The 11160-nt window shown below is 39.0% G+C and overlaps 1 protein-coding gene across 3 annotated transcripts in view; it reads right to left on the reverse strand.

Annotated features, from left to right (window-relative positions):
- The window catches only part of LOC122789228 (synaptotagmin-15-like), a 180534-nt gene extending 169592 nt beyond the window's left edge, over window positions 1-10942 (reverse strand). The window contains exons 1-2 of one of the 3 annotated variants that reach the window (XM_044056506.1): window positions 10447-10941; window positions 7955-8058 (exon numbers count right to left, since the gene is read on the reverse strand). The gene's annotated coding sequence lies outside the window, so the exon portion shown is untranslated. Of the gene's footprint in view, window positions 1-7954; window positions 8059-10446 lie in introns of all 3 variants that reach the window. The other 2 variants (XM_044056507.1, XM_044056505.1) reach the window with 2 other exon arrangements.
- Window positions 10943-11160: the final 218 nt, after the last annotated feature.

Consider the following 11160-nt stretch of genomic DNA (forward strand, 5'->3'; position numbering starts at 1 on the left):
TAAAATCGGAAAGGGCAACTCCCTTAAAGATAACTTGTACATCAAACTAAACAGGCAACTAAGACGACTAATTAAGTCCAACAATGCCAATTTCAATGTTAAGATAGCCTCCCAGACAAAAGACAACCACAAGGCCTTCTACAGCTGTATCCAAAACCTCAAAATCAGCACACAGCAGAGTGCTGAACTGGTGGTTAATGGTGCCACTTTCACTGAGCCAAGCAGCATAATCAGCTCAAACTTTACCCCGCACTCACCTCCAGCCACCGCCCCAAGAAATTTCTAAAAACATAACTCCCCAACTGTTAACATGGCTCAGGTCCTGGCAGAGCTCACTAAGGCCACAGGCTTTATGCCATGAAAATGGAGGACTGCAATGGTCATCCCTCCTCATAAGGGTGGAACATCAACAGACCCCAAAAACTACAGATCCGTTAGTCTGAATAGTCTTATATGCAAAGCAATGTAATAATTTATTATGGAAATGATCAACAAAGACATAAGTACCACTTCAGACACTGGACCTAACCAAGTTTGGCTTTATCAAAGGAAAGATGCCTACTAAACCTGGTGGGCTTCTTTGAGTAGGTCACCAAAGAAATGAATGAGGGAAAATGGTGCATACTGTCTAAGTTGACCTAGGTAAGGCATTTGATACAATATCTCACTTGGGCAGTGTTAACAAGCTTACCAAATTAGACATAAGCCCCTAGAGAACAGACTGGATTGCCAGCTGGCTCAGAGATAGTACTTAGGAAGTTAGGATTGGTAAGACCACCAACACAAAGAGACTGGTCACCAGTGGAGTCCCTCAGGGCTCCTTGCCTGGCCCGCTCCTCTTTGGAATCCACTTCCCAGAAGTCAAGGCCAGTATCAAAGGCCACTGGCTGACCAAGTTCACAGATTTCTGAAAACTAGGAGCAATCATAGATTTCCCCTAAGAAACTAACATCTTGTAAAAGAGTATAACTCAGAAAAATGACTGGTGTTAAAGTCATGCCTTAAAGTTCAATGCTAAGAAATGAATAATAGTACCTTTTGGGAAGTCAGTCACCAAGGAAAATTACTTCATTGATTAAGCACTCCTAGGAGTTGACCAGGTAACCAGGGATTTGGGAATGCATGTAGATAGCAACCTGGTCTCTGACCAACAAGTGGCAGAGGAAGTGTGGAAATAATTCTACGTCACTCATCATATAAATAAGAGCATTGCACCCATACCTCTCAACTGCCTAGATTTTCTCAGCACGTTCAGATTTTTGCCTCATATTTTCTGGAAAATTGGCGAAGACTGAAGTTACTAAATAATGACAGATATTTGAGTTTTTGAATTCATATCCTTCAGAAAATGCATGTTAATACAAATTTTATAAGTCTAGCAACTTTCTAAGTTTATAAGGACAACAATTTATCTCTGCCCTTATTTTTGGGCATTTGTCCCTCCCCCATTATTTTATGCTTTGTCCAGACTTCTTGCACAAAGAGTTTGAAAGATATGATCACACCAGGTCCAGGAAATCCAATGTTGCACTTTATTCAGCTCTAATCAGACCCATCATTGAGTATAATGTCTCCTTCGGCATTTACCTAACCAGACATATGCAACAAATGGAATCCCTGTAAAGGTTCCTTACAAAAAGAATCCAGGGCATAAACACATTGCCCTATGCAGATTGCCTTAAAGCCCTGTCTCTATACTCGGTCTCCTACAGACTACTGAGATGTGATCTATACCTGGCATACAAGACATCATTGGATTCCACTCTAATAGACATTTTAACATCCACTAAATGAACAGCATCAGACCTACTAGAACTAAGGATTTGGATTTTGCTTGTGACAAAAATAGGACATTTGGAGAGACAGATATGTACAGATACACATTGAGGATCTCCATTCTCTGGAATAGGATCCTCATCCATGTGAAGCAGAGTCCCTTCCTAACCCCATTCAAATATAACCTATCAATGAATGATTCATTGGAAATTCACCCTAGATCTGGTCCTAGTGTAATTACTTGACATAGGCAGACAGTAAATCATGCCCAGTCTAACATGTCCCCTCTATAAAAATATATTGTAACATCCAAACTAACACTCCCCTCTCTCAGTATAAATACCCAAAATACAACAGTCAAAAGGGTACATTTAGCTTGTGTAGCTAGGCTTATAAAAGGCCCTAGTGGTTGTTAGCCTAGTATAATATGCCTAAGAACTTATGAACTTATAAACTGATTTAAGTATTTTTTCTTAGAATGTTTTTCAGACATTGTATTTTGGAAAACTGAAAGTCTTTTCATATGCTATTGTGATTATTTGTGGTAGCACTATTAAAATCTATAGACTTGACTTATCACACCTGAATGTTTAGTTGTTAATTCAAATGTGCTACAATACAATATTGATATAAAGCATGACAGGGTCTTGTTCTACAAACTGAAAGCTATCAAATTACAACTTTATGTTCTGTTTCACTTGTATCACAAAATTTGTTATGCTATTTTGATGAAGAAATTAAAAGCAGTGCTACAAGATTTGTATCACAGCACTAGGATACATACGCTTAAAAGAAAAGCATAAGGTAACAATTAAATTAATAAAAACAAAAAAGAAAAGACTCCAAACGTCAAAGAAATGTACCTAGGTCTGGGAACCAGCTGCAGTCACACTCAGTGTAATCAGGTAAGGAAAACAACCAATTACAACTTGCATTGTCTCAGAGAATCATCCAGGAAGTAAGAACCACAGTGAAAGCAATAGGACAAAAAAGAAAATTAAATTCTTAAAATAAAAATATTCAAAATGTCATGCATTACACAGAATATAGCCTTTTTTAACACCATTTATCAGGAAATTTTCTCTAGTTGTATAGCAATAGCTGTAACTTGCTCAGTCTTCGGAATGCATGATAATTACTCTATAGATCTTGAAGTATGATTCTATGGCAAGCAATGTTAAATTATAGCAATAACCCATGCTATTATACAATTATTTATTTATTTATATTTATTTATTCCAGTTTGGTAACCGGGGAGGTCCCCTAGGCTCAAGAGCCTGTTTTCAGTGGAGGCCCGGGGAGAAAAGCTCCACAATACAAAGTTACATCACATAATGAATTACAAAGAAAACTATTTGCATTACAGTCAATAGGTAGTATTACAGCTGATATTATTTAAAAATGTTAGTTACTTTTCTTAAATAATGCCCTTGTATAATGGCTCTGTGGTGTTCTTCTGTGTTTTTCCCTGGTATCATGGGGCTTTCTTGATGTACTGCGCATGCATATGGGACTTACGTTCCTTTGCTTACATAGTACATCAGTGCTGTGGAAAGGAAGCTCTCCGTTGCCTTTTCTTTCTTTCTTTTTTTAATTAAAAAAATTGACATCCAGAACTGTTCAGACTTATGACAGAGACACGGTATAGAAAATACAAAGATAATCAGGTACCTTTCTCTAGTTTTGTATAATGTACCTGATTATCCTTGTATTTTCTTTGTCCCGTCTCTCTCCTACTTCTGAAGTGTTTGGATATGTAAGTTTATTTTTTTAAAAAAAGAGAACACTGGAATCTCTGTAGCATATATTAATAAAAGAAACTCCAGGTGACTGGACTTTTTTGTATTGGTATATGCTCGATTTACAATGGGCAAGCTGGTTGAGCTGACCAATCAGTGTGCTCATTTTTGGATGTTAATGGACAGTCATTGTATAATAGTAGTTATGTTGTATAGGTTTGTAGGGTCATAGGTACTTATTAGGCTATTACTCTGTGAGGATCTTAAGAAGCCTAGCCTTACAGTCCCATGATAGTTGTTAGTCCTTATATTTTGCATATGAATAACCAGAGATAGGCCAAACAAGGATATGTTCAGATATTTACATTTCCCCTATCTAAAAGGGACGGGAGTGATAAACCGGGGGTGAATTTGTGGTTACCCATCCAGTCATCCAAATTACATTTGAATAGATTAAGACAAGTACTTTGCTTTTTGTAGAGTGGAAGACAATTACATGGAAGGGATATTCTGTGTGATACAAACCTCTGTGTCCAACATGTTCTAGTTATTTTGCAGAAGGAATTGAGATCCCTTTAGCAGGTGTTTGACACCATTGGGCATGCAAATGTGTAATAGGTCTGACAAAATAGGGTCTGCTGAAACATTATATTTGAGGCAGAGATCACCTGTCACTAGCCTGAGTGATACTGAGAAAATAGACATGGCCATGAGAAGGTCTGCATAGTTTTTACAGTTTAGGCATTTTTATTGAGAAAGGAGTGCGGTCACTCCAGTAGTGACAAGTGTTTCGACAGGTATATAATGAAAAAAGTATTCTACTCAATGACTGGCCTAATGAGTGCCATGTACAGTGGAATGATTACATGCCTAGATCCGGATGTTAGACATAAGCTTTGTAATGAAAAAGGACTTCCTTACAGCAGTGGATATGTGGTAATTAAAGGGCAGTTCATAGGTTCCCAGATGTCTAATTACTGGATCAGTTTTCAGGGGTACATTGTCAATGTAATAGTTACAAGAGGAGTCATGCTTGCCAAAGGATATGATTATACACTTCTTGGCATTTAGTTTTAGTCCATGGTTTTGACACCAGCTATTTATTCAGGATGGGCACTCTTGGGAGGATTTTGGTGTCATGTGGAGATTTTATGACAGCACCAAGTTTGATTCATCTGCAAACTTGGTGAGCCACAAACCCTTAACATTAGTTTTGATCTCCAAGAAGTAAATGCCAAAGTTTTGGATAAAGTCAGAGAGCAAGAGTGCTTTAAAGACCCCAAATATTCTGTTCTTATAGTTTATGTAGCACTTCATAATATACAATTAATTGAAAGTATGGTCATATGAGCAAACAGCAAAACAACCATGTTGCAGAAGGAAACTTGACTAACAATCCATAAGGGGCTGTTTTACTCATAAAAGATAAAATAACTTTATCAATACTACAAAACAAATGCACACATGCACACACACACACACACACACACACACACACACACAATACAACATGGGGCATGGAATTCCTCAGCACCTCTCACATCTGGGACTGCACTCCCTGCCATACCTTATGTATTTATTATTTATTTGCCATTTGTTAACTGGGTTGGTCTGGCTGGGCAGATGCCCTTTTTCAGCACAGACCTGAGGAGAAAAGCTCCATTACAGCAAAGACTTTTTACAATCAATAAAGTATTTAAACATACAATCATGAGGAGATACACACAGCAAAAAGTAAATTAAATTTTATACAATGTTTGAAGAGAAAGAAAAATTAAACATAGATATAAACTGCTGTGTGTGGTCTATATTACATCACCGAATACTTAAAAAAAGCGAACGGTGACTAATCGACCCTATGTAAGCAAAAGCTTACAATGTCGAACTGTCAGAACAGCAATTTTTTTCCCTTGGAAACAAATCGCTGTTCCAACAAAAATGAAAATACTTTAAAACATTACATTAAGTGAGGGGCTTCTCACCCCACACCCCCCAGTGTGGGGGACTGCACCACCCACACCACCCCTACTTAAATATACCAACTCTGAGACCACGCCACACTGCTGAAATGGCAAAGTAACTTAAAAGCTGCTTCGATATTTTGCCTTTTCAGTCTTTTATGTTCAACCAAGACACATTCAAAAGAATGCGTCTTCGGTCTTGTAATAGGAACCCACTGTGTGCCTTACAAGCACAGATTGAACTTCATAATCATAAAGTGGATAGGAAATTGCTAACCTCTGTGTAAGTGTAGTGAGATATACAGGTATCAGCAAGAGCGGTCCAGGCACAAGGCAGAAGAAAAGGAGGGGTACAGAATGTAAGAGGAGGGACCGATAGGAGGTAGAAGTATAGAGTGAAGATTGGTGTATAGTGGAAGGGAAAGGTCAAAGAGCAGGAGAGCCTAGAATACAAGTAGGAATAGGTATCCGTGAGAAATAGTGGAGAAAGGGTGGAGACAGAGTAGACAGGCTTCAAATAGGATCTTTACAGGGGCAGTTCCAGGAGTTAAGCAGATATTTCTTTATAGCGAATTTGAAGTTGGATGGGTTTTGGATAGTTCTGATATGGAGAGGAAGTTGGCTCCAAGACGAGCTAACTGAGTGGCTATATAGCATTTTTCCTGTAGATTTATTAGGTTTGGTGATTTGAAGGAGGTGCTGGTGAGAGCTATGAAGTTCCCAATTGGGGACATAAGGAGAGATGATGGTTGCTAGAAATGGACAGGCTGTGGGTTGATGGAGGATAGTATGTATCAGAAGGAGCTGAGGCAGGAGGAGTTAATTATGGAGTTCTAACCAGTGCAGTTTTTGTAAGGAGAGGCAGTGATGTGAGTGATAGGGGAGATTAGTGGCAAATCTAGCAATTCTGTTGTAGGTAAACTCGAGTTTGGTTGACAAATTTTTTTGGAGGTGAAGATTGGGGTGGCATATAGTAGGGTAGGCAGTAAGTAGGCTTGAGCTAAGGACAATTTAGATTCTTGGGTTAAGTCTTTTTTATTTCTGTATATTAGGCCTAGTTTTTGGTGTGTCATTTTGATGCAGTTATTGATGTGTATGTCAAATTTAAGTTAATCTATAAAAACACAGAGGAGTTTAGTGTAAGATTCAACCTTAACAGTAGTGATGTTTAGAGAAGAGACCGAGAAGGAGATTTTGAGGTGCTGGAGGGATTTGAGGAGGAGAAGTACTTTTGTTTTATTGGGGTTAAGTATGAGTTGGTTCGTTGTGACCCATCTTTCAACTGAGTGGATGGTGTCTTGAGTGAGGGTGAGTAGGTGGGGTAGACTGCCAGAGGTCGTGATAATGGTGGAATCGTTGGCGTATTGTATGAGTGTGGAGAGGGGGCAGGATTGGTAGAGATTATTAGTAAAGATGTTAAATAGTAGTGGGCCCAAGGTGGAGACTTGGGGCACATCAGTTTGAATGGGGAGGAAATGTGAAGTTGCACAGAGCCATCTGACTGATTGAGCTCTATTTTATATGTACGAAGAGAACCAGGTTAGAGTAGAGGTTGACAGATTAAAGGGGGAGTGCTTGGAGGAAGGAATTTGTGGGGCACAGTGTCAAAAGCTTTAGGAAGGAAAAGGAAGAGGCATGGCACTAGTTTGTTATTATTAAGAGATGTAGTAATAGAGTGAGGTAAGGATAGTAGTGCTATAACTGTGCTATGATATGGTCAGAAGCCATGTTGTGTTGGGGTGAAGAGATGTTCTTGAATGAGATATGAGATGAGCTGCTTGTATACATGCTTTTCCAGAATCTTAGAGAGAGGGGATAGAATCCGATAGGCCTGAAATTGGAGGGGTCAGTGGAGCTACCTCCTTTATGTAAGGGTATAATATAGGACTTTTTCCAGATATTAAGGACAAGATTTTCCTGAATTGACCAATTGATAAGTATGGAAACTGGATAGGCGATAGAAGGGGCAGTGAGTTTGAGGTATAGACACCCTGAGAGACTGCAGAAACACCAAGAAAAACAATCAGAGAAGCAGTAGGTATAGCAGAATGTGGGCAGAGAGAGGCAGGAGGAGGAGATGGGAGAAAGGCTGGAGAGATGTACTGTGTATTCCTTAGAAGAAGGAGGTAGTATCTGCAGAGTAGGGAGACTGGTGTTGGGCAAATAGGATAGATAAGGAAAGGGATACCGAGATATACAAGGGGAGAGCAGCAGCAAAAGGGGGCAGAGTGGGAAAGGAAGGTTAGCCTAGAAGAGAGAAAAACAAAGTTATAAGAGGGGCAAGCTACAGGATAGGCACTTTAGAGTGAATCTGGCAGGAGAGGGCAAATGGTGGGGGGGGAGAATGCAGGGCAGGTATGGCAGACAAGTTAAAGATAGGAAGTGGAAATGGTGATGTGCAAGCTGCAGCTGGCTGTGGGAGAGCACTATAAGATATTACAATGTAAACCCAGTTTTACAGACTTAGTTTAGACATACTTTAACTTATGCAATACAGGTGCAGGGCTCAGCCGAGAGGACTGTATGTCAGGTAGGTCCTGGCAGGGTAGGTCTGTGGGCTTGCAGTTGTAGGTAGTATTAACCTGAAAAAGAGAGAGAGAAAGGGGGTTAGGAATACAGAGGGGACAAAAACAAGAAGTAGTATACAGCTGGACAGAGAGGTCATGGGTAAGGTGGGGAGTACAAAGTATGTGAGGGTGAGTGTGAGGGAGAGAAAGTGTTTGCAAGTGGGAGCAGTGTGTGGTAGGAGATTAGTATAAGGTTAGTAAGGGAGGGCCTCTGAAGGTATGAGTGAAAATGTGTGGATGCAAGTTAGGTTGAGAGGAAGGTATGGAGACAAAGCATGTACAGTGTGGATAGTGCAGGGATTAAGGAGTAAAAAACTCAGCAGTGACAATGCAATAAGTGAAGCAGCAACTCATATGTAGAGCATAAACAATTCAGGTAGACTGTAAAAATGTAGCTAGTATTAGTCACAAAACTATACTGTAAAAAAACACAAATAGCTCAGGTGCAATATAATACATGCAGCAAACTATAGGCACATCTAGGCAAAATACATTGTTTTAAAATGTAGCTATAAAAATAATGCAGCATTAAAATTGTAGCATTCAAAATGTAGACGCAGGAGCAGGTATTATATCGCCACCATAGTCTAGCAGGTAAGCAGCACAGTATCAGTATCATTCTTAGGAGAAAGTTACTTAGCGATGCTCTTACCAGCACACGACCCAAAACTAAAAAAACAGTACTGTTCCCTAATAAGCGTACCATCGTGCTAACATGTGCATTCCAGTTAGCACTCTAAACAGCACTTTACAACAAAAACATATACAGTATGACATATTGACTGTTGGCATAGTTTTGGTTTAAATTCACAATCTAAAATAACACTTCAAAACATTAAAACATATATAATACAGAATGCATGAACATATATAATACAGAATGTATGAATTATGTATAAAGAATTCTGAGATCAAATTCAGAAAAAAATGGGTATATTCTAATACAGAAATCTGAAATCTAAAGACTTGTATCATTGCCTTGTTTGCACAACACTCCACAAACATCTTGGAATTGTAATTATTAAACATATTTTAATTAGCTGTACTTGAATCATACCTCCCAACCTCTTAATGCAAGAAATCTGGACAAAGCCAAAAATAATGGGGGGACAAGGGCCCAAAAACATGAACAGATTTAAAATACTGCTCTTATAATCTTATAAGGTTGCTAGAATAACTGGCTTTGTGTTAGCATGCATTTTTCTTAAGGATATGAAGTCTGAAACTCAAATGTATGTCATTAATTAGTGTCTTCGATCCCCAGTGACTTGACAGAAAACCATAAATTTTAGGAGGAACAGTCCAAAAATATGAGGCAAACATCTGGACATTCTTGGAAAATCTGGACAATTGAAAGGTATGATTTGAATATACAGTATTTGAACAGAGAGATTTGATTCATGCCACATCAGCTGTACTATTACCACAGAAATATGTATACAATCAGTATTACCCAACTAAATCATAAATAACACTATTGTATTTTATTTGTTTCATTTGTACTTGTTTTTTGGGGTAGAGCACTGATCTCCATGGATCTTTTTATGGCTCAGCCCAGATGTAGTTCCTGGTTAAGTGACTTGCTCAGATTCACAGAGTTAGGCAATGGAGATTGACAGAATCGAACCTTGCATCACTGGACAACAGGAAACAGCTCATTATCAGCTTCTTCTAAATAGGGGTATTTGTTTTAATCTCCCTGAACTCTTCAATATGCCTGGGCATCTCAGACTGAGGTCAGAACTGGGTATGTGACTTCTAAATGTTACGTTCAGAACTCAAGAGGACCATTTCAGATCATGTTTTCAAGTAGACAACAAAATGACACATATTACAAAGCAATTACTTTAAGGCTGCTCAGCAGAAAAAAAAACATTATGGACAAGTGTTGGAAGAGAAATTTATTTATAAGGTGAAAATAAGTCCTTTATTAGGTGAATATGTCATTTGCCTTATGATTAAAATGTGATATTTCAGCAGGAAATGTCTCATTGCATTTTTAAAAAAGGGCTGCATCCTGTTGCTTTCTGTCTAAGGCACCTAGGTGTAATGAAACCTAGACTAGAAAACGGGAAAGACGATCTGAGTCTGATATTATTTCCCATTTAGCTTAGCAAAAATGAAAAATCTTGCTGAACTATATATACCTTTGACTCCTAAGTTCAAAAATGGTCGTTAATATTTATGGAAAAATTGCCTGTCTCCCGGACTCTTTGCCATAACATTTTCTGGATTTTTTTTCTTCTGCTTACATTGTGCTATACAGCTTTTAGTACGTCATCTGCGTTCTGCTGAAAAGTATTTTGGTCCTACAACCTGTAAACTTATAGCGTACTGGGATATGTAGTAATAGGCTAGAACTCTTGCTTTCTAATACATACGGAGACGCTAACTATGACTTACCTGACACGGGCTGAATTTAGGTCACAGCACAAGAACTAATTAATCTATGTATCCAGTGTTCCCATTCAGGTTCCTACTGGTCCCAGAACTCCTACTTGTCTGCTGTACCCGGTACAGCGCACAGCCTGTCATTTGCATTGCAATGAGGTAACAAGTATTTTCTACAGTGATAACAGGTGCATGCTTGCCACTTTTCCCCTCATCGATTGTAACGTTTCTTGCGAAGTACAGGTGTGGAAGCTGTAACACCACTGCCAGCGGGTGCGATAAGCATTTTAAGTACTGCTGCACCAAAGAGTCCCATTATTGCTGTTTATACCTAACTCAGTAAACCAGCCCATATCCGGGAGGCGACGCAAGTTGTAGCAAAATGACATATGGAAAGCCGAGTTGTTATTACAAGTAGGCTAAAACAGCAAGAAGTGTTATTTTACCATAATGCAGAAGCAACAGTAACTTCGACATTTTTACCCCTTAGATCAAAAAAGAAACCTTGCCACTGGGGGTGGGGGTGAGAACCCCTGGGTGCGTGGGAAGTCTAAAAGTCCAAACCCCTCAATAGCTCAGTGTTAATCGAGGTACTTAAAATTAGCTGGAATCAAGTTCATCCTCCCAGCTGTCCTAAATGGCGAGAACGTGTCTGATTGCTTCATATTTATGTCTCAGTCGTTGCTCATAAATTTTTTGATTTTCTGATAAATCACCGAGGTTTAT

Source organism: Protopterus annectens, chromosome 14.part0 (assembly GCF_019279795.1).
Source record: "Protopterus annectens isolate FY-2018-M chromosome 14.part0, PAN1.0, whole genome shotgun sequence".
Taxonomy (NCBI): Eukaryota; Metazoa; Chordata; order Ceratodontiformes; family Protopteridae; genus Protopterus; species Protopterus annectens.